Here is a 24,355-nt window from a genome sequence, read left to right as displayed (position 1 = left end):
TTTAAAATAGAACTAGCAAGTGTGTTCCCATAGAGTTATTTAACTTGGTTCTTTCCCTTGTACTATTGAAATATGATATGACAAATCCATTGCTTTTGCACCTTGGAAGTATCTGCCCGAGCTTTTATTCTTCTCTCTTTAAAGTAAAGAAAGAAAATGTGGTGGCTGCTTTTGAGGGCTTTTTCACCCACAAATGTTATGATGCCTTTCTTGGTAATTTTCTCTTATGCCTATGCATATTCATTTTTATATACTCGATGATATTTTGCAGTTTTTTATGATGGTAAAAATAGAGTAGATTCATCCTGGCTTTCCAGAACAATAGAGATGATGTAAGAAATGGAGTTGGCATGAACATCATGCAGTTAATATTATGTCTCTTACCATCAAAAGTTTCTTTTGACTTTGACTTTCAATCTCCTCTACCTTGCAAACATTAAACATTTTTTTTTTTTTTTTTTTTTTCCAAATGACAGGTCTATTGTTACTTTCATAAAATACATAAAGTGAAAATTTAAATCCAGACCTGATACATTCCTTTACAAGTTTGAGCCTGTTTTTCACCTGTTCACCACACTTTAAATGAGGCAGTTACACTGAGTAAAATCTATAGAAATATTGGGTAGGTGGTTGCTAAGGCAACACAAAAAACTTCCTCTCCACTCCAATTTTATCCCATCGTTTCTCATGGCCACTAAAGTCTATGTTTTTAAGGTTTAACTAACTATAATATAATGGAAATCGGACACATTAAACCATTATTTTTTAACAGTGTAGCATGTCTTACCATTGATTCTAATAAAATATTTTTTAAAAAAATAAGATATCAATCAAACTGGTGATTGGGTGTCAGTGACGCCAATGAAGTTGCAACTTTGTGTTTTCCTTTTGGGATAAAGTACCTTTGTCTGACTGTTACAAAGAGGAAAAATTTACAGCATTATTTATATTAAAAGTTTAAAAATAATATTCTTAGAGTCAAGGATAGGCTACTCATTAAAAAAACATTTGTCTAATATCTATTAATTACTTGATGTTGAGAACTTTCAAGGTCAGCCTGTTAATCAATTTTATAGGATCAGATGCACCTAATTTCTCAGTGCAGTTGTGAATTTGGTAATTTACAACTGACTATTCTAACAAAAAGACTAAATGTTTATGCTGCTTCAGGAGAACCATTTCACAGTACATTAACAGTGTTTATATTGGAATCAACTGGAACACTGCATCTCTCAGGCCATGGATACTTGCAAATTGATGTGTGCATAGTTTATGACATAACAAATTCATGACTTCTCCAGCCTGCCAGGCTCTGAAAGCAAATTGGACAATGAACCCTGATTGTGTTTCGTTTATTTTAGGCATCAGAAAAGTCTTACTTAATAGGCAATTTCATTTCCAGAGTATTCTTTCTGTAATTTGTAAAGGAATTATCATGAGATTGCACACTTCCTGCACTACCAGACAAAGAGGACACTAAATCCACTGGAAGAAAGGTGTGGACCAGATGGAAATGGACTCTTTTCAGTTGTGTCCAATGACAGGACAAGCAGCAATGGTCACAAACTGGAACACTGAAAGTTCAACCAAAACATACGAACTTCTTTACTTTGAAGGTAGCAGAGCAATGGAGCAGGCTGCCCAGAGAAGTTGTGGAGTCTTTCTCTGGAGGCATTCAAAATACTTTCAACCCCAAACATTCTTTGATTCTGTAATTCTGTGTCATGAATTTAAGGACACTCCACTTTTTTCTTTTTTTCTTAAATACTCGGTTAACTAGATAAGTTAACCAGCAAAGGGAAACCCTTGCCTTAGTGTTTATCTGTTATTGCAAATCTGAAACTTGAATGGTGATTTTCTGTTTAAGGGATAATAATAATAATAATTTTTAAAACCCCAAAAAACAAAAAACCAAAAAAGAATTAATTCTTCTGATGATGGAAAATGGGCATTTTTTGAGAATGATTCTCACAGCACAGTTTCATCCTGGAATAAAGAAGATAATAATATTAAGCAGAGTCACAGTCAGAAAGCAATTCTATTGAAAACCCTTTGTCCCAAGACAAAGAACTTCTGTGTCTCAGGAGTATGCTCTAGTCACAGGCTTGATTTAAGTTCTTTCTCAGTTTCTCAAGTTTGTATCAGTAATATTTAGATTTTCTTAAGGTCAAAGACAGAGCGAATAACAGTGCCTGAGATCCTGCTTCAACAAATGTTTTAATATTGTTCTGTTCAGGAGGACAGGGATTTAAATAGGAAAAATTGGTACAAACACATTGCAGAATAGCCTGTGTCCTGACCATTTTCTTAGGAATGTCATAGAATGCTGATTCAAAGACTTGTATTAAATCAGACAAAAGAGAGTAAACTTAATGAGAATAACAAGCCATTCTTTATTCTACCAAATTGTTCACAGTTTACTCTTGAAAGTACTATATTTCTCAGCCACTCTTCTCAAATTGAGACTGCAAAATAGAAGAATATAATTTTTTTTAATGAAATATAATTATATCAATTGGAAGCAAGAGACTAACACAAACATCTATACATTTTAAATGTCAACTGAGAGCCAATGATGTGAAATGATTCCGAAAACACAAATGGATTTTCAGATACATAAAAGAATTGTCAGCAGGAAAAGATTATAACAATACTGAAATTTGCTCTGAATTTCTTGGAACTACAAGGATTAAATGTTTTATAGAGTGAATAGACTCAAGAGATAACTTTTTAAGGGAAAAATATGTTAACCCAAGAAGAATTTAAAGGCTAGTTGGTCCTGCACCTCTAACATAAGTATACACATCTCAAATATTGTTCCCAACTCCTCTTGTCCAGTCTTCTCCCATAGGATTTTGGCCCAACATCCTTTAATAAAATCAGTGTCAATGATTTTCTGAGTGCATTGCATTTGCACGATGAAGGAAACCAAAGAAAATTCATGGACTGAATAGAAAATGCAAGTAGAGAAGGAAGGAAAAATTAAACCATGTAAACGAACATATAAATTATACATTTGATTGGCATTCACACTGAAATTCTTTTAAATTACACTACCATAACTACACTTATGCTAAAGCCCTTTTACACTTCCACACAGGCTGTGACATAGACCTTTTATGCTTATGATAGTTGAGAGACCATGATTAGGGGTCTACAATAATGCAAAATAGAGCAGCACTTTAAAACAGCAAGAGTTTTATGAAACAAAGAGTTCAGATTAACAACTTGCCCAAAGCAATGAATTTAGCTTTGTGGAATTTGCAGCACCAGAAGCATGCTGCCAACACAGATTTTGTTTGTGAGAATGAGTGTTTCAGTCACTTATGGTTTTTTTCATATTTCTGTGTACCAGACAGCTGCAATGGACAATGACCAGTTTAATTTCTTACAAAACTTATACCTCATAACATCTAGATCCAGCACTTAGCCTTTATGTTATTACAGTACTAAGAGTGATACACTTACAGTTTCTGGACAATGTCAGAGATCTTAAAGCTGATATGAACATAATGACTGTCAAGCTTTGGGCTAAGAAACATGCCTTGTGGTACAAGAAGCTGTATTGTGCCACCAAAGCAGATTACAGTATTTATTCAGCTAGCAATTCCTGAGTTAAAATATCAGTTATAATTAGATTTAATTTTTTCTGGATTACAGAGAAACTCAAACTCATATACCTAGACGTGCAAGACATGTACATCTCTACACATTATATATGTAGACATTATTAATAATGGATATTAAATATCAAGGGGATATTTTTTGGTGTATGTATGCATACATGCAGGAATACACTAAATGATCTTTAAGATCCCTCTAAACCCCAGCCACTCTTATGATTCTTCTATACTTAAATAGGCATAAACATATACATATAGATATACACGGATAAATGTATTACTACTTTACATTCCACTGAAAAACCTGTATGTATTTACATAAGACTCACATGTAGTATATATTATTTGATATTATATGTCTTTGGCATCTGGGAGTTTAAGTTTTTTTTTTTTAAATCTAACCCATAATTTCTTAACTATCATCATGGTGAATTACATGCAGAGTTCATAACAAACTTGAACGAAACCAACTCAAATTAATGTCACTTTGAAGAAACTGAAACATGTGAATTATGAAAAAATTGACTCAACTGAAAATGACATATGAATTAAGATTCATAATTGCATCAAGCCTACATTATTAATGCCAGTGCTTTAAAAAAAAGTATCTTCTTCAACCTTTAACTATCTCCACAATAAAATTAGATGCTTTAATTCTTTCCTTTCGTTCTGTCATTTTAGAAGTTGTTATCTAAATGTAGCATGCCAAGTTATCTGATTATAACTCTTAACCTTGTATTTTGGCCTTTTCTCATGATCTGTTCATCAAGAAGTAAAGAAAAATATTACAAAAGACACAAATAAGCTAATGAGAAATATTTCAGTGAGGGTCTTTTTTTTTTCCAGGTCCATGTGGGATTCAGTTGTTTAAACACAGGTATGAAGTGTTGTTTCAGGTCATGCAGTGTTGAAGGAATAATCTGCTACTGCTGTACAAATGTTTTCCATCTGCTACATCTTCAATGACACCAAATTCTTACGTTACAAACTTGGATTGCTCTCAGGGTGTCTGCTTAATAAAAACTGTCTAAACAACTTTGGGGTTTAAGTTTTAAAATAAAGGTAAAAGCTTACAGTAAGGGTGCCTGTTGCTTTTCTGTGGCATGGTCTTTGCTTAAAACTTTTCTTCCTTTTCGTTGTGGGAACTCTGATTCCTAAACCATGTCTTCATTTCCCCATGAAAAAAAATGCCTTAAAAATTAAGTACTTAAAAATGGGTAATTTTTTCACTGCCAACACAATTATTTTTTTTCCCAGTGTTCTATCACATAATTTCTTTTTCAGCATCCTAAGGCTACATTTAAGTTGACCCAATGCAAGTAACAGCCTGAATGCCCAGGGAGTTGTACTCTTTACAGCCTGAGTTTGTGGACAAAACACATCATGACTACAGTGGCCAGAGTTAGTGACCACAAGAGGCAATGTTCATGATATAAAATTGGTAAGATTCTAAAACATCAATCTCTGTCCCTGATGACTAGGTTAGCAAGACCTGGAAAGCTGTCCAATGGATCACTTCTGGAGCACAGCATTCTTCATACAACTTCATTCACCATACCACCAGCTTACAATACCACCATACCACAGCATATGGGCCTTTGAAATTTCTTTTGCTTTCTTTGCCTCTATCTACATGATTCACATTAATTTTCTGTATTAGCATGTAAAGGTTGTCTTCAAATTGTGCTGCAAGTAGCTTAGTTCCAGAACTTTAATATTTCTCTATAAATGTGCTTTAAAATAGATGACTTAACATGGTTGATTGCTTGTTGCAATGCAGCTTATAAAGCATATTCTCATTTGGGGTTTCACAGTCTTGATACAATGTATACAGATACTGCTAATCAACTGTGCAAAGCCTTTGAGATAGAAAAAAATGCAAGCAGGCATAGGGAGCAGTGTGCTTTTCTAACTCCCTCAAGTCTCTCCAGAGGGATGTTTCATTATGTCAGTTCAGGCAATGTAAAGTCTGAGAGCTGAACCATGCAGTCACCACCTTCAATTATTCACAAATCCACTACAGAACGCACAGAAATGGCTGACAGCCTTGTACTGACACCACTGTGACAGCTCTGTTCTCTGGGCTCATATTATCTGATCTGGTGCAGCCACTCAGGTTCCTTAAAACAGGTAAATTACTTAGAGTGCTGTTTCTGGACCTCCTATTTGTAGTAGTTATGCTGCCTCCCTCCTCCTCTGTCTTTGAGATCGTTACCTTTAGCAGTGTCTCCTTCAGTTTTGATAGCTTTTCCGTATTCCCTAATAAAGAAATAGCAAGAAATACATGTGTGCACAAGGTTTTAGAAAAACAGTTCTATGCTGTTTTAGAATCTAGTGGATTATGTTAAAGAATTAGCCTATTAGGAAAAAGTAACTTATTGAAAAGAAGATTTGATCTTCTTTTTATAGATCAAAAATTGATTTTTTAAAATCTATTTTGATCAAAAATAAAAAAATTGATATATTATAGTGCTTTTATTCTTTTAAAGCATGGGAACTTAAAAGGTGCTCTGAGCAGAGAGCACCCTTACCTTCTGTAGCAATGTATGTGTCCTCTATCTGGCAAAATAGCTTTATCTGCCATGAGAAGTACCATTTATCAAGTTATTATTCAAGTATCACCTTGAATTTCCCTTTCAAATGGCAACATAAGGAAGAATGATAATTAGATTGTTTGGTTTAACATTTATTGTTGACACTCATAGATTAAAATTAAGGTAACCTTAATTAAGGTTACAGGTTTTAGTTTTTCCTTCCTATTTACTAGTCTTTCTATTCATGTACAAAAGTAACAGTCAGTAAATTAAGATCTTGCACACACTTGTGATTTACAGGCTACACAGTGCTGGAAAGAGGCTACACACTGCTCTTTATTCAGAACATCTCTTAAAAAGTCTGGTTTCTTTTGCCGGTAGCAATGGAAGTTATGAAAATAGTGATAAATCCACAGTTGCTTCATCATTTGATATATCTAGCCAGGTGAACTGAAAAACCCACATACTTTTATTTTAGAAAAGGCAGTAAAAATACATCAGAGCACTGGCAACTCTGGCCAAGGTTTTTTCAGACTCTATATTTAGTTTGTCCTTCCCCATCAAACAAATCTTTTCAGGTTTTGTTTGCATTTGTTGTCTACAAGTTTAGTAGTCTTCACACAGTTGTTACACAATGTCTTATTCTTCTTCATCTTCTGCAAGAGTTGAGACATCGTAGATGATATTTCAGGAACCTCTTATTTTAATGTCTTCAGCAAATTTATATAAAGCTATTGTGTTTTTGATTTCAAATGATGAGGGTTTCTGGCCCTGACATTGTTCTGCAGAGCATCCCTGTAGCTGCACCATCAGTACATGCTATTTTATTTCAATTTTTCAGTTATATACTTTGTATATTTGGGGCATATTTTTGTTTGTTTGTTTGTTTGTTTGAGTTTTTTGGGTTTGTTTTTTTTGCATAGCAATGCATGTTCGTGATCAGAAATTAGTTTTATACTATCATTTTCTTGATACTCATTATCTTTCATGATGCGTTGTTCCCATAGTTATGCACTTGCCTTTCCTTTCCTTTTTTTTTTTTTTTTTTTTTTTTTTTGTATATTTTTAGTACAAAGGGCTTACAAGTACATTTACAAATCAATTTTTCCCATCTGAACAGCTTGCCCACATCCCCAGCAGTAAGTGTAACAGTATATGGAAAAATCTAAGGCAGGTGACATAAAACAATATAGGACTATTAATACCAGGCAGTTTGGTATGTCAGGTTGAAAGAGATAGATCTGCAGGGGATCTTCAGGATCTGCAGGTCTTCATGGTTTAGAGACAGATAAATAAATGGTAAACATATAGTGAAGACAGCTTATGGGATCAAACCTTCTACATATCTTTATCTTCTACAAGTCACAGAATTATGAGGATTGTGCTAGGATACAGAGCATGAGATAATTGTATTTTGTAGAACATCTGCTTATAAGTCAGCATTCAGGCTGGAGACCTAAAAGTTTAATTTTGGCTGAATTACAGTTTTGCTTAGGAGGTTTTATTACTGGAACAGGATGAAGACAGAGAAAAACACAAATAGATTTTGCATTGTATTTCTCCCTGAGATATGCTTTTGTACAATATGGGCTGCCCTTTAAGAGGTTATAAAAAACCATATTCTGTTAATAGAAAATAAGCTAAGTGACTGCAAGTATCCTCAGGCTTTTGCAGGTGTTATTCTTCTGTGCAGAGTAGAAAAAGAAAGCTTTTTTACTGTGTTCATTAAATACCACTGAATTCTTTCTGGAACACTTTCCCCTTCTGTCTTCTCCTCTTCACTGCCCTCCATGTTGTTTTTTTTACTTATTTTACTTACATGTTACATCCCAAGCTCAGGCACAATGCAGGGTTGTAGACTTCTGTCTGTCTACTTTACAGATGCTGCTTATCATAGTACATTAAATTCTGTCTACACTACTGGTTAAGTTTCAGTAACCTCAGAATCTTTATTCAGAAAGGACATCACACCTATATCCAGATTTCTGGGTTTTTCTTTAATTTTTCTACTCTGTATAACACAGTGGCTGAAATATTCTTCAGTCATGGTTGTTAGTACATCTCTCCCTGTGTTCATCCATAGAAATCTCCTGATCTGATAACTTTTTGAAGTTTCAGTTCCCAAGGAGTTTTCTTATTTCTGATTGATTCACGAAAATTTGTTCTTCCCTATCACTACACCTTCCCCCTCCTCCCCCCAATACACTCCTTCCTCCCTTGCCCCAATTTCCTCTTTTCATATTTCCCTGTTGTTCCCAAATTTCCATTTATATTCCTGAGCAAAAAATCTCCCTTCCTTTCACATGTATTCTTGTAAAAACCTTTTTTACGATACAGAACTACTATCCATGGTCAATAAAACCACTGCCTCCCAGCTATAAGACCTATAAAAATTCTTTGAGAGACAGAACCATCCTCTGGGTCAGTCAGAACAGCATCTTTCTGTTTAAGCTGCCTCGGCTTTCAGACTCATTTATTTTTTATTATTATTATTATTATTATTATTATTATTTTATTTTTATTCTTGGTTTCTGTTTCTCTGTTTCATTGGTTTGTTTGGTTTTTAAAGTGTCTCGAGGCTGCTAAGCCACAGTCTCAGCTGGGGTAAACTGGTATATTTTCATAGAGGAAATTGTGTTGATTTATGCAGTATGTGGTCTAATTTCTGTCTATAGCAGATTAGATGTTCTTGCAATATGAATCTGTGTTTTGCTCTAGCTGTGGACTTTATAGATGCCTAAAATTAGCTTGAAAATTGCTTATGGCCAATGACTCATTCTAAGTAATTGTGCTATAAACTACAATTTATCATGGATCTGATACAGTTAACACCCAAAATAGGGAAGTCATTGGGCCATTGATGAGTGCATTTATCAGAGCTATATAAATAATATTAGCTTTTGGTGTAGAGTGATGGGGCAAATGAGGGATAATTAACATTTGTTACTGAATTATGTAGCTTTATTGGATCAAGACTCCTAGATATAAACTAAGAATTTGACAGCTGGACTGACTGAAAATGTGTCTTTACTGAAATAAGTTTCCTTCAATTCTGTCTGCTTCTGAGAGCAAAAAAGGCAAAAATGTAGTAAATCAGACTGGTTTATGATGGTGTGTCTTTTTTTGGTTGGTTGTTTTTTGTTGTTGTTTTGACTTTGGGGGTTTTGTTTGTTTGGTTTTTTAATTGTTTTATTTTGTTTGCAAGATTGGTGTTTATGATGTTTTTTTCCTATTGGTGGGTCTGAGAAAAAAGAGGAACGGTGCTCACAGGAGATCTAGCAGGTATTTATCATTCAGTCTGAAACTACGGTATTTGCTCCCAAATACTGCTAAATTTCTGGTTCTATCAAAAAAATTCTGGTGAAAAAAGAACAGAGGACTAGTGGAAGTGAAGAAGACCCATGTTTGTAGGAAGATGCTTGTGCTGTTGCATTGTACTAGAATGTACATTGTTTTGTCTGAGGTGAGATTTTCTGAATAATATTTCATTAAAATCTGTCACTGTCACTTTCTCCATGCTGCTACCAAGGAGCAATTATTTTACATTTGGGTTTTAAACAAAATCTTGGGCTCACATGTCAAAGGATATACTTGTTATTCCTTTAAATCTATATAAAATATTGCAGAAGGCCAGAGAGCTGAATTGCCCTGACAGAGGCTCCACAATAAAGCATGAAAAAAGAAATGAAAATAGAAAGGTGTTATTGCTTTCTTTAATCTAGTAAACTTCTTCCTCTGTGGGATAAAGCATTCTTATTTTTACTTGGCATTTTTACCAGTAGAAACGACATTTGTTAAAGACACTGAAATATCTGTAATTTTTGCTTCATGTACCCTTTTTGGATATAAAACCTGCCCAGGAAGAGAAAATGCTATATAAGACAGGTAATTTTTCCTAGCAGTCTTCTCTTAGACCAGTAACAGAGATTTCTGCTGTGTCTGGAAACACTGCTCTGTAAAATGAAGGCTGCTGCACTTACTCATTTTAGAGGAACAATATTTTTGCATTATTTCATAGGCAGGAAGTCTCTAAAATTGTTCCCCAGTTGACAGTAGTGTGTTGGCATCCACTCCAGACCACATTGCAGTGTCTATGTTGTTAGAGGCATCTGACTTCCCTTGTACCAGCAAGGAGACATCTGGTTCATAACTTTTATCATAGTGTGTCTCTTGATGTAGCATCATCATCCTCCATCAAGCATGACAAAAGCTCACACTTGGAGATCGAAAGCCCATTTGCAGTGTCATTAATTTCTAATTGAATTCTACCTACAAAATGAATTCTACCTAGAAGAGGATACATACAGCCAAAGCTACACCTATCTAAAAAGAAATGTCCAATTTGGACATTAAAGTGTTATTCATCGGGGTGTTTTCTTACCCCAATCAACAAGATAATGTGCAGCATGGCCTGGATAATAAGTAACCAGATTGTACCTTAGCAATTAAAATGGTGTGAAATTGAAATTATATCAAGGTGATGTGCTCCACTACAGTGTTTGATGCTGCTTCCTTTGTGAGTAAAGGCCCTGAGACAACTCAGCAAGCGTTGGTGGTCTGACCAATCTCTGTGCCTGTCAAAATACATTCAAAGCATTTCCAGAGACACTTTGAGATAAAGTAACTCTTAAAATATAAGGTTTATAATGTGTTACCCAGTGGGTTCAACTTTAATTTCCTAAATAGGTACCTTTCACATGGAGATATAAATCTACAGTGAGATGCTGTTGGATTTTTTTTTTTTTTCTGATCACTTTGTGAGTGGTACTTACCCCATAAGAGAGCCACACTATTTAGCTGACCTGCTGAGTTACAAAGAAAGGAAGAAAAAAGCACACCTGGACACCTTTCAGTATGAGTCACCATGCATTTTTCCAAGAACCCTTTTTCACTGCTGATAATGATGCACTAAAATTCAGCATGAGGAAAATCCAGCATGAACCACAAGATGATACACCTCATGAGCATAAAAGACAAAGTCTATCAAGTTAACTACTCACTGTAAATTATTGATTTGGTTTTATTTATTGCATACAATTAAGCAGCACATACTGTATCCTATAAATGACTGTTACAGGTTTGCCGTGATAGCTACTTAATTTACAGCTCACTTTGCAGTTACTGCTGTGCTTTATGGGAAGGGTTGCCAAAGCAAACAGTGAAAAGAGCAAACAAGAGTTTCAGAAACAGACAAAAAAAAAAAAAAGTGTTAATTATTTTCATGGGTACAGACAACAGGAGGTGGGGAAGGAGAAAGGAAAGGGAAGGAAAGGGAAGGAAAGGGAAGGAAAGGGAAGGAAAGGGAAGGAAAGGGAAGGAAAGGGAAGGAAAGGAAAGGAAAGGAAAGGGAAGGAAAGGAAAGGAAAGGAAAGGAAAATGAAATATTTTACTCCAGCCCTACAAACCACCTGGGGACAATCTGACCTGTTCAATTCTGTCAAGCCAGTTAGTATTTTTCTGAAATTATTTGAAATTATAGATTTGGGAAAATACAGTCTTTCCATTTCTGTGGTCTAGTCTTAACATTTGAAAACTTATTAATGAGGATTAATTGTTTGCAAAGCTTTGATGAAAGACCATTGAATAGTTCAGTAAGTACTCATTGCCAAAAAGGAAAAAACAAACCAAACAACCAAACAACCAGAAAAAAAAAAAACACCAAAAAGCATCCAGCAAGCATTTTCTACATCCAAAGTGGTGAAATTTCAGGCACGAAGATGCTTTTCAAATTACATATGTTGATGAATATATTTTTTCTATGTATTTTCTGTGCATCCGTCTTACTAAAATCACTAAAAATACGTTTTGGAAGTTGTAATGAGAATTTCTGCTGCAATCTGAATAGGCTGCTGCTCAGAAGAGGAGTGTGTACATTCTTTTTAGGATACATTCAGTATTTATGAGGGATGAGAAAGTAGTCATTTAAAAAAATTATAGTTCTGTGTCATTGCCTTAGTGCTTTTCCACAGTAGACAAATTAAATTGAACTTTCATTCAGCAGTCTTACTAGCAAAATGACTCCTCATATTTTACTATAGTTACCAGTGGAAGTATTGGCTAACCTATTCTTTATTAAAATGTTCATTTTCCTTGTACTGCAATGCCCCTGGCCTTGGCATATTTCTTGTGAGCTGCTGCTGGAAAATTTTCTGTGCTTGGCAGAAGTCAAAAATTTATGATGTGCCTCTGAGCAGCACAGAGGCAAACAGCAGAAGCTGTTATACTTACTGCACTTTTGCAAGCCTATCTGTTAAAATGTTCATCTGATCTGAAATTCCTGTTTGTATTTCAGTGTTGCTTTGATGCTGCTTTTCCAAAAGAAAAAAAAAAAAAAGATAACAGAAATCAACATCTATGTTCTTTTGCCCACTATGGTATACAGGAGCTGAATAATCCCATAAAGCACAGATCAAATGTTTCTGCAAGCATTTTAAAAAATAGTAAAACAAGGATGAATTACCCTTGGCCTTGTTTAGCTGTGCTGTGATGTGTAGCATAAAACTGGACTTCCATTATTATGATGACTTTGGGTAAGATCAAGACCTATGTCTTAGAAGCTATGACAGCCTTTGGTTCTGGGAAAGATGTATACAGCCAAAGTTGCTGTCACAGCCACACAGTGAAGGTAAATTCCCACAGGATCTCTGATAAATAATTCCGTGCATGAGTCTGGAAGGGTGACTTTCTTGTGAACAGTTTTTCTGCAAATGCATCTTCAATGACAGCAAGTTTGCATCTTGAAAATAATTCAGTGTTTCTTGTTTACTCACTTTATCATGCTGGGTGTTTGGAGGGGGTGGTGCGAGGGAGGACTTTAAAGGTTAAGTATGCTGTAACTTTATAAAAAATGAAATGGTCTGTGCCACATACGGAAAAAAACCCGAAAGATCCAACGCTGTATCTTCATTTATTATGGCTAAAAATGGTTTACTTTTTTTGTCCACAGGAAAATTCTCCACAACACCATCTGAAATCTTTTCGCCCAGAAAATTCTGAGGTATTATCAAGCTACCACAGCTTTAACAGATTACTGCAAGGCAGGTGAAACTTGTTTACTGTTTCTGTGCCACGTCCTTCTGGCATAGATGACTGTAAGCAAACTTTAATCCTCAAGCTGCCATTAGTCTTATATGGCAGGATCAGTTGATTGTCATTTTCCAAATGCATTTTTAAGGCACTCTAGGCTTACCTGGGCAACGTGGACAACTTTTTGTTTAGAGGGATATTTTCAGTTCTTGGCGTTGTAATGGGGTGCGGGAAAAAAATGCCACCAAAACAGATGATTTGAAATCTGTACCCAAGTTCCCTAAACTGATCCTATTCAGTTTAATTTAATTTAGCAGGGTTTGGCTCAGACTATTATATTTGGGCTTTCTTTTTTTTTTTTTCACTGAGAATCAAATCCAAAGTTTTTATGGAGGTCTGAAATGCTAAATAGTTTGTTCCAGCACTTAATGCAGTTCACTGACTGCCTAAATTACTTTCAAAAGCTTTGGTATATCTCTGAAAATGGGCTGGCTGATTTATCAGTAAACACACCTTTGTTGACAGCTGTTGTCCAGTCCTTTATGCAATACTATGTTTTATAATGGTTTTCCTCCTTCTGTATGATTACATGTCACAGTACCCTGGCTTTTGGTAGTGTACATCCTGATACACAGTGAGCTATGTTCTGGGCAAAATATATAATTTTCCAGTGACTGATCCTGACCTGCAAAACTAGCTTCAGTGACTGTTCCTCTCTTAGTGACCAGGATATGAAAGTAACCTCAATAAATATGGGCAGTGTATATTTTTTCCAAATAAATAGAAACTTAAAGGCACGGTGACAATTCCTTAGGAGCCCATACTAAGCAAAATACAGTCTGTCTTTTGAAGTTCCTCCTAGGAAAATTCTTGAAGGAATCTTCTACAGGAACAGCATTAGGATTAATGAATCACCTGGCTTTATATACTTGTTTTTGAAAGAAAAAAAACCTTTATCACATCTTTTATGATGTCCCCCTTTATTTCTATCTCACTTTTGTAATCACTCTGTTAGACAGCAGTCAGAGTTTGATTTCTAATAAGATCTCCTCCCATGATTTATAGCTTGTTTTCTTCTTAAGCCATAACCTTTTACATTGACTTACACTGAGCATTATTTGATTGCTCAGATAGCTGTATTGAATTCAGTTGGATTACTTGAGGAGCATATTTCTTCTAAATGAAAAAATGAAGACTTCAGAATCCACCCTTTTAACAATTTCCACACTTATTTGGTGAAACTTTCTGAATTCTAAGTGCACTAAAGGAAAATAAGACAAGATTTAGTTAGTTTATTTAGTTTCTTTATAAAGCTTTGATATCTGAGTTAATTCCCATCTTTTCCAAAGATTAAATATTGTGTGAGCAGGTGCTCACATTAAAAAAATTGTCTGTCTATGGTGCAGCTTATGTCTTTTTGTCTCATCTATCAGGTATCTCCATCTTGTTCATGCTTGTGTTTCTTTCCCTGCTTCACAGCAGATTGAGACCAGAGAAACAGTATCACACTTATTGGTGTTTTAACTGGAGCAGGCATTAAGATGGATGTTTTTATTATGGTTTACTGTTTAATTTTTCTTTTTCAAACATTGACATCAAATATTGGCATAATATATGGCGTATCGGACTGATTCGGTCTTCTGTCTCTTTTAAACTTTTCAATATGAAAAATACTGCAGAACTAGCATAGAAGGAGGAATAGAGAATAGATATGAGTGGGAAGAGGGTCACTGATATTACTCATTTTTTATGTTACTGTGAAAATAAAATTCTACTATTTCTTAAAAAGCTCAGTTACTCAGTGTCCAAGTCTAAAAACAAGTGGCTACGATTTTGAGGGTATTTTTTGCAAGTAAAATGCATTCTTGAATGTTTTTCCATTTTATAACTTGAAGAAAACCCAAATACATTGATCCAAAAGCCCCTTTCAAGTGAAATAAATATTGAGCAAACCTGTCATGCGTACCTGCTGCCAAAAAACAAATAATAGATAATCAGACCTAATGCAAATTATAGAATGTAAAAAAAAAAATATTTAAAAAGACCCCCACAGAGATTAAAAAGAATTGAAGTCACAGATATTTTGGATTTTTGAGTCTGAAATTACATGGAGGTGCTATGTCCATTGTTATGACTTCCCGTTTTTTACACTGAAGACCATATGAACAACTGTATTTGGTTAAATTAAAGACAAATATATTGAAGCATCAGCATCCTGTTCCCTCTCATTCTCTATTTTTTATCTGGAGAGTAAATAAGCATATTCTTCCATTTTACATCCAGATTCCATAAGTAAGCTCTGTTATTTGCAACATTTAGCCACCTGTGTTACACACAGATATTGTTTCAGAGGTGAACTGCTAGTTAGATCCCAAAAGCTAATCTGTGGCTTTTCAAATCTTTCTGAAGTTAGTACACTGATAAGTTAGTACTCTTCTTAAGTTAGTAAACATCTGATAACTGTTGCTGCCTGCAGCATTGGTGGGTTAGGAGAAGGCTGAGTTTACACTTCAGAAATAAATGTTTTGGGATGCTGGCTGCAGCTGAGGCTGGGTGAGCAGATGAGATTTACTGTGATATTTGACAAAGCTGAAAGCCCTTTGCTCCCCTACAACCAAGGCAGAGTGACATGATTTCATCCTATCTACCTTGCAGCTCACCCTTTGGGTCCTGCTCATCCCTGACAAGCAATGTGTCAGTACTTTGTGCCAACAAAATCTTTCTTACTTGACGTGGAGCTCTATTAAGTTTCAGGCTTATTTATTTGTCTTAATAGACAAATAAAATTTGTCTGTTTAGAACTTCAATCACCTGATCAAACTTAGCTTAAATCGTTTCATTCTGACAACATTTTTCCTCACCACCTCAAGTACAGTACAGGGTAGGATGTAGAGTAAAATTTATGTCCTAAAGCACTGCTTCAGTACTTTGAAAATCAGTATCAAAGCATACCCCAGTTACCTCTGTAAAAGTGCAAGTCATGGAGTGTAAATTACCTTAGCCTTCCTAACCCAGACCCATTCTACAGCTCCCTAGTGTGAAATATACTGGTAAAATTATACCTCAAAGTATTATTATCTTCCAATTAAATATCTGTTTGAAAAAGATATTACTTAGAAGTCTGGGTAGAAAATGTTTTACAATATTTAAAAAACTTTTAGAGTTCAGCTTCGGATTTGTCCTTTCATATTCACTGTTTCACTAATTCAATTGTTCTTTCCTAAGACTGGGAAGCTTTATAAGCTGTGAGATAAAAACAGAATAGAAAGCAACATTTTAGTATCATAATCTTTCAATAAAGATGCCTTGAATGATACTGAAGAAAAAGTAGCATGTGTAAAGCTCCACAATTTAAGAGAAGCTGCTGTTTACTGATAACCAATATCCCCAAATGGTAGCGTTAACTATCCATTATGTGTTATAGGAAATGCTTATAAGATTCATTACCCTGTGTGTGGTTTTGGTAAATAACTATTCTTTTCACATCTAGAAGTAGTGTAACAAGTAGTGCAAAACCTTTGTGATTTTAATTAAATTTTAACTCGTATTTCTTTATTTGCTGGATTTTTTCTACCCCCAACCCCCCGCCCCCCCAGGCTGATTTGACGAGGCTCTTGAATTTATTTATTTGTTTTCATAATATGGCTTTGTTATGAAAAGGTATTGCACTTTATATTGGAAACAAATATTTGTAAATAAAAAAACCTCACTCTCTACATTCGGGCTCAGTAATTGTTTCCTTCAGTGAACATCACAGTATCAAATACTGAAACAGATACTCATATTATCAGTGCTTCATGTTTTTTGGAGACAAGAGAACTTGTCACAGTAAGATCTTTTGTTGTCTAAGCACATTATAGACACAGGTTTTTGAATTTCCTCTAAAGGAACAAAACATTCTGCCACAGGGAGAAAAAGAAAGATTGGTTGTATCTATGATAAAATGAATCTGTATGTTCAGTCCAGATAACTTTGGATATATGCAAGTTAAATATCGAAGATTTAACACAGAAATACTCTAGTGGAAGGCTGAAGCTGCCACTTATCTCTAAGTAAGGTTTAGCATATAGGCAATTATTTCTCAAAAAATCAATTACACAAATATCTTTAAGGAGGCAGCCTGCTGGGTAATGATGCATTGTTAGAATTGATGCAGATTTCAGTCTGAAAAACAATTTGGGGTAGCACCAGCTGTTTTAATGGTCCAATCATTTTAACTCTTCAAAAATAATGCAGCAATGTGTCTTTACAAAATCAATAGCCTCTCCAATTACAGCTAACATGGCTCTCAAGACAGGCTACAAATGCCAAGCAATTACACTGTGAGGCACAATTTCTTTCTTTTGTGCCAGCTTCTCTTGAGGCTGAGTAGCTGGAAGCAGCAACTGATTTCTTACTTTCTCAACAAATATTTATTTTTTCTGATAGGCTAATTATTAACAGTAGAAAGTCAGTATTATTTTTTGTCTTTGACATGAATGGCTGGAGATGAAGCAGAGGCCCCTGTTTTTTTGACACTTTCATTTAATGAGAATAAATTGTTAGTTTAATCTCCTTGATCTTCTTGAAAGACTATGCATAAAATCCATGCTGGGTTCTGTAGCCATGCTCTGTGCTGATTGGAGTGACAAACCCCAAGGAGTATATGTCAAATGCTCCTGAATTTCTGTCCCATCTGTAGTCACCAAGCATTAACCTCTCTTCCTGGTTCTCATTTATGTTACAAGCCAGTTCCTTCAGGACTCTTTCTTTCTTGGGATGGGCAGAAACCCTTAGGTCTTACACTGATGATCTTTGAGCCATTGAGCATTTAATCAAAGAAACAGTCAGGGTGTGATTTACAGTGAGAGAAAATAAAAAACTTTCTTGTCAGAACTCATTCATTCATACACCCCTTCCAAGCTCCAATAGAGCCAAGTAGTCATCTCACTCACTGATTCTAAGGATCACAGAGCCAGGGAAGATGCTATACCATCTCCCTGTGAGTGTATCTTCAAGTTAAACCTCTCAGAAATATTTTAGCCTGAGTGTCCCTCTGCCATCTAGTAAAACTGGACAGACTGAAGTCCATCATGATTAAAACCAAACCAAACCAAACCAAACCAAACCAAACCAAACCAACAAAAAACAAACAAACAAACAAAAAACCAAACAAACAAAAAAACCAAAACAAAACAAACAAAAAAACCAAACAAGAGAAGTGACACTTTCCATTAATTTTGAAGGAAATTCTATTTTCAGCATTTAGAGAACTATGTGAATTAATTGGCTAAGATCGATAAAATGACAAAAAAAGTAACTGGCCATAAATGAAGCAAATTCATATGAAACTACTTGGAAATTTTGTTTTATTTAATCAAGTGAGGTGATTTGTTTCCCTTCCCTTCCCTTCCCTTCCCTTCCCTTCCCTTCCCTTCCCTTCCCTTCCCTTCCCTTCCCTTCCCTTCCCTTCCCTTCCCTTCCCTTCCCTTCCCTTCCCTTCCCTTCCCTTCCCTTCCCTTCCCTTCCCTTCCCTTCCCTTCCCTTCCCTTCCCTTCCCTTCCCTTCCCTTCCCTTCCCTTCCCTTCCCTTCCCTTCCCTTCCCTTCCCTTCCCTTCCCTTCCCTTCCCTTCCCTTCCCTTCCCTTCCCACAGTCTAGAAGTGAGAATTCCTGATGGAGGAATTTTTGCACAGCAAAAATGGTCTCCATCTTATCTTTCAGAAACTGAAGAAGAAACAACACAGGAGTGCCCAGATACCCAGGAAAGCTGGGTAGAATGCACCTTCATGTGTAAAATGTAATTTATTTAGAGGATTTCACATAGCATGTTCATCAGTCTGAAGAGTGATCAAACACAACACATTCTATAAAATTAATTTTAATTTAAATTTATTTTAATTTATTTTAATTTTAATTTCATCTTCATTTTTTATTAATTTATGGAATGATTTTGCCATACTTCATTTCTTCTATGAAACTGTGAGCCCTGGCCAAAATGCCATGGTTAAGCAATTTTTAATCACATTATAAAGTAAATTTTATAAAAATATTAATTTCAAATACAATATTCATTTTATTTTGTCCGTCAACATGACTTATGTTGGAATTATTGATATATAGAGAATAAAACAAAAAAAACCCCAACCTTACAAATATCTACTTGATGCAGTACAAAATGACAGCATCATTCTTTCACTGTGAGTGTATAAAAATTGCTGCCTCTCAGATATTTAGTTTTTGCAACTTTTGGAAAGTTTTGAGTCATATCTCTAGTATGAAACTCTCTTTCCTGATGAATTGTTTCCAGTCAGAAAGTCTAGAGATTCAGTTTTAAATTGTTCAACGTGATTATTGCTTGACTCCAAAGATTAAATGAAAATTTAACCGAGATTAAGTTCACCTCTCTGTATTTGAAGCTTTTTTCCAATGAAGTGCTGAAAATAGCTATTACTGTTCCACTATTGTGAAATGTAGGATGGGTGCTTAGCAAGTTCTGTTAGAAAGTTTGAAATTCCATTTTCCTTATCTCTCTCCAAAATGCTACACAGTTCGTTTTGTTTCATTTTATTGGCAGGCATGGTAGATTTGACTGACTAAATCAATACCTATTGCTGGATCTAGGTATATTCACTGGGTAATTTTGAGACTTCCAGGAGTTTTATGTTAAGAATTTGCACAAGACGTGCAGTACCTTGATAGCTAGTAACCAATGCCATGCCTTAGACTTATCCCAACTCTATATAGGAGGAACTGGGCATATGCACAAATAACATCTATCAAGCCATTTTGGATCAGAGAAGTGCACATACATTGTTACCATGCCTCTGAATTTTCTTCCTCTGTCTGTCTCTAGGCTTGAGATAGCAATTTTTGTTTCTTCTTCAGGGAAAAATGCAACTTGAATTGCTGTTTCTACTGTGTGCCAGAGGTCTTATGATGATGCTTATTCAAAAGATTTTTTTACTCTCAGAACTTATGAACAGCCACAGTGATTTTTTAAATCTTTACACAAAAGTAAGCCAAGGGTCAATGCATTAAATATTTTTATAATTCAGATGGAATTATTTCCTTTTTTATTCCACTCTAGGATAGAAAAAATTTCATGAGATAATTACCGTTGACATTTGTATTTCGTTTCCATAATTTTCATAAAATTCACAGAAGCATGTAGGGGAATTAACCTTGACACTGTTATGATTTTCTAAAAATCCTTAAAACTTTTTAAACAGAATACCCCTCTGTGACAGAAGATTTTTTTTCAGCCAGTAACAATGAGGAGCAAAAACTGGAGTAAGCACATCTAGCCATATCAGGAAACCATAAACCAAAGGCAATGACCTGTCTGCTAGAATTCCAGAGCATGAATATACAGGTGACCTCTGAGCACAGCCAGGTGATTCCATATCACTGATTCCCAGGTGCCCTGGGATATTCCAGCTGCCCATACCTCTGAAGGTGAGATGAGAACATGGACAGCTGAAGGAGATGTATGGTCTTTCCCAAGGGTCACCATGGGAAATTTGTTTGGGATGCAGCCTTAGTGAAAAATGGATAGATCAGGAGAAAGTCATAAATCCTCGATTTTAGTAAGGAATATGCTACTATTCTAAACTGTACTATGCAATAGATTATTATTTTTTTCCATTCGTCATTCATCACATAATTAGCAAAATTGTAGACATCTTTGTCTCACCCTCTGTAAACTTTTTTCTCACCGGGTCTGACTGAACAGGAGGATGTTTTAGCTAAAATAATATCAGCAGCTCTGGATTTTTAATTATCCCAGTGTTTCTCTGTTTCCTAATGAAGGAAAACAAGTACTGATCCAGCATATCAACTCTGGTGTAGTAATATATGTTCATATTCATATATTAGTTATTTTCTGACAACAGAAGACAGTGGGCTCCTCATTCCTACTTGAATATAGCTGCAAACTTTTCAGACTTGTGCTCTGCTAACCCCCACTTTCAGATTTTCTTCTGGGTTTTTTATTTGTTTGTTCCTCACCAGAACCTCTTATAGTAAAGCATTTTATTGCTGAATTACTATGATGTATTTTTAAAATTTAAAACTGAAATAAAGGACCCTTTCTTTTCCAGACATTGCATGGCTTTGTTACTAAGTGGTCAGTTATTGGTTCTAACTGAGTTAAAAGGTTAGGAAAAAGCTTCCCACTGATTTTATTGTAAATATAATCACATATTCTGACAGCCTAAATTAAATACACTGCAGCTTTTCTACTGAAAAGATAAAGTGTTTCCCAAACGATAAGCTGCTGCAGTGCAAAGCAATGACACATTAGTAAAGAAATAATATGACCTGCTGAAATGTGATGGCTTCAAGAGGTCTGGAAAAAAGAAATTGCATGTTCTGTGTATATCTGGGATAGCAGAGGCCATGTGTGACAATATGAATAATCATCAGAAGGTCTCTTTACATTTCTAGGGTGTTGTTTTAAACCGGAGGTTTGTGGACAGGATGTTAACAGGAAACACCTTTGCATTGGAACAATTTATTTTTTTCCTTTCAGCCTGAGTGCTCAGCTTTAATAACTGCTAAAACTGTCTTCTTTTGTGTGCAAGTTTTGAATATTAAAAAAAGATAGACCAGAGCTTGTGGCTTTTTTGTTTCTTTTTCTGATGTGTTCATAAGTTTAGAGTTTAGTAACTGGGAGTCAAATTTTTCTTCAGATTTATGTCTGACATCTAGTTTTAAAATATCTACCTCACATAGATGAATGGAAAAATAATAAGAATACTTTTTTTGTATAATTTTTAAGCTTCCTGAAGATCCCAATTTTGATTTTTCCTTTGGATAGAGTGCCTGAACTCATGAGATACAGGAATTTTAAGCCTTATTTTATGGGCAAATCATTCTGATACTGAATGCAGGGTAGCAGACAACTGTAAGTTAATGGTGTTGTTCAATGGGGAGTATCTTCTGAAAATCACATATAACAATTTTTTGTGGGGGTTTACTGGCAAAAATACAGTTGAAATAAGAACACTTAGCAGAAGTCAGTTTCCTTAAAAAGATGAAATATGTGATGCAATATTTGACACCTGCATAATAACCAAAGATTGTTTTTCTGTTTTTTCTTTTTCATTTTTCCCTTGAAAAATTTTTTTTGTGTGTAATATTAATCAATTAAAATAAATCTCTCATATTTTCTATTTAGAGGGACTTGAAATCTTCACTGTTGAGACATATCAAGATGCCAGGGTGATATGTAGAAGATGTAAAACCAGGCAAATAAAAATCTTTGATGCTCTGTTCTCCCTAAACTCAAATTAAACGAGGCCTCTTCTATAATTAAATAGAATATTTTGTTATTCCCTGACTCAGAATTTGCAAAGATTATGAAGCTTTGCCAGCAAGCTTGCCTTTGAATCTTCACCTTCTTCCTCTTGATTTAATCTTGGGTAAATAATTAAATTACTGCTGGCCACATATCAAAATAATATTCTACTTTCTGGAAAAACAATATGGTAATATGAAAAATAATAAATACTTCAGAAAATAAAGACTTTACTTAAAAAAAATATTCTTTTATAGTGTTTGGGTTTGTTATAACTTATTTTCTTCTTCTATCTCCTATTTAATGGTCTGGAACAAACCAAATCAAAATACTAAAAGTTATCCTGAAGAGAAAAATACTCAGTCCATCAGAAATGAAAAGTGAAAATTTAAAACATGTTGTGGTAAAACAATATTTTAAATAAACTTTATTTTTATGTGGATCAAACTGCCCTCAGAAACTTAACCAGTTTTGATCCATGTGGTGCTTTATTTTCCAAACCTGATAAATCACTACGCAGAAGGATTCAAATTCTATGAAGTCTCTTCTTGATGGTCAAGCTATATTCTTCCCATGACTAGAGAAATTTTAATGGAACATATTCCAGTTACTGCTTGTTTGAGAGAAGAAAAGGATGGCACCATCCTGATAATGAGTTAAAAGCTGTAAAGAGATGAGCATGGGTTTGCTACAGAAAAAAAGACACCAGATATGGGCTAAAATTCTGTTAGGCCGAGGGTGCTGTTTATCTATGCAATTACTTATAAAGTTTCCTATCCTTCTTTCAATCTCTTGGGAAGTGGTTGTATAAATGCTGAATGTTCATGAATGCAAACTGTTTTACACCTCCTTCTTAAACTAATAAGCAGTTGCTTCATCTGCATCTGTGTTTTATGAACTTTGACAAGATTTGCTCCCAAATATTACACTTAACTGAAGTAAAGAACATATAGAGGTCTTTTACTCTGAGTTCATGTTATTTTAATTTTTTTTCCTTGATTACTTTGGAAACTCAACAAAGCTGTGTGACTACTTCAAAATGAAAAAAAAAAAAAGCTTTTATGTTTCTTTATTACTAAAACTTAGCCAATTTGAGTGATCAAATGAGTCATAGTCTGGAATTCAGTAAAGGCTTTTTATTTTCTTTCTTCTTTTACCATAGCAAGTAATGGAATTTTGTGTCTGTCTAGCTAATGAAAATCATACTTTAAAACAGTAAATATTAATTGAAGTGATATGATTAGATGCATATAGTAATTAATAATTTAAAACAAGTCATGCTGATTGACTTCTAAAATTGCAAAGCACTGCTTCCCAGTTCATTAAACCACTTTAAAGTTAACTTTTGTCTATGGTTGCAGTATAAAACTCCATTATTTTTTATTAATGTAACTTTTGTAGACATGCAGATGATGCTTCTTACGTACAACCTTGTATTCTGTGTTCCACATTCAGTGTTGCTCAATTACTACATTTCCTTATTTGTGTTGTTTTCATTTAAAAAAAAAAAAAAAAAAAAGGTCCTTTTGATGTTTGGTTTGAGAGCATACCCAGATGCTGTACCACAGGGATGTTTCAAAGGCCAGGTTTTTTTGTTTGCTTTCCATTTAGCTACTGAGGCCAAATAATTTCCCCATAGCTGAGTTCAGCTGAAGGCGTCTGTTCTCCTTGGTATAAGACATTTACTTAAGTGAAGATGGTGCAGTACACTACTTCATCTCTTCTAAGTGGGTTTTTCTAGGTTTTTCATCTTTTCTAGGTGGGTTTGGCAGTTGTTGGCAGAGGCACATGGGCAATTCTCAGAATGGCCATAATTTCCTTAAAGCCCTTGGGGGGGGATTAATGCCACAATACCACCATGAAGGCTCTGACTCCAGGTATATTGTGCTGAAGT

This window comes from Heliangelus exortis, chromosome Z (genome assembly GCF_036169615.1).
Source record: "Heliangelus exortis chromosome Z, bHelExo1.hap1, whole genome shotgun sequence".
Classification (NCBI taxonomy): Eukaryota; Metazoa; Chordata; class Aves; order Apodiformes; family Trochilidae; genus Heliangelus; species Heliangelus exortis.
This window is presented reverse-complemented; position numbering follows the sequence as displayed.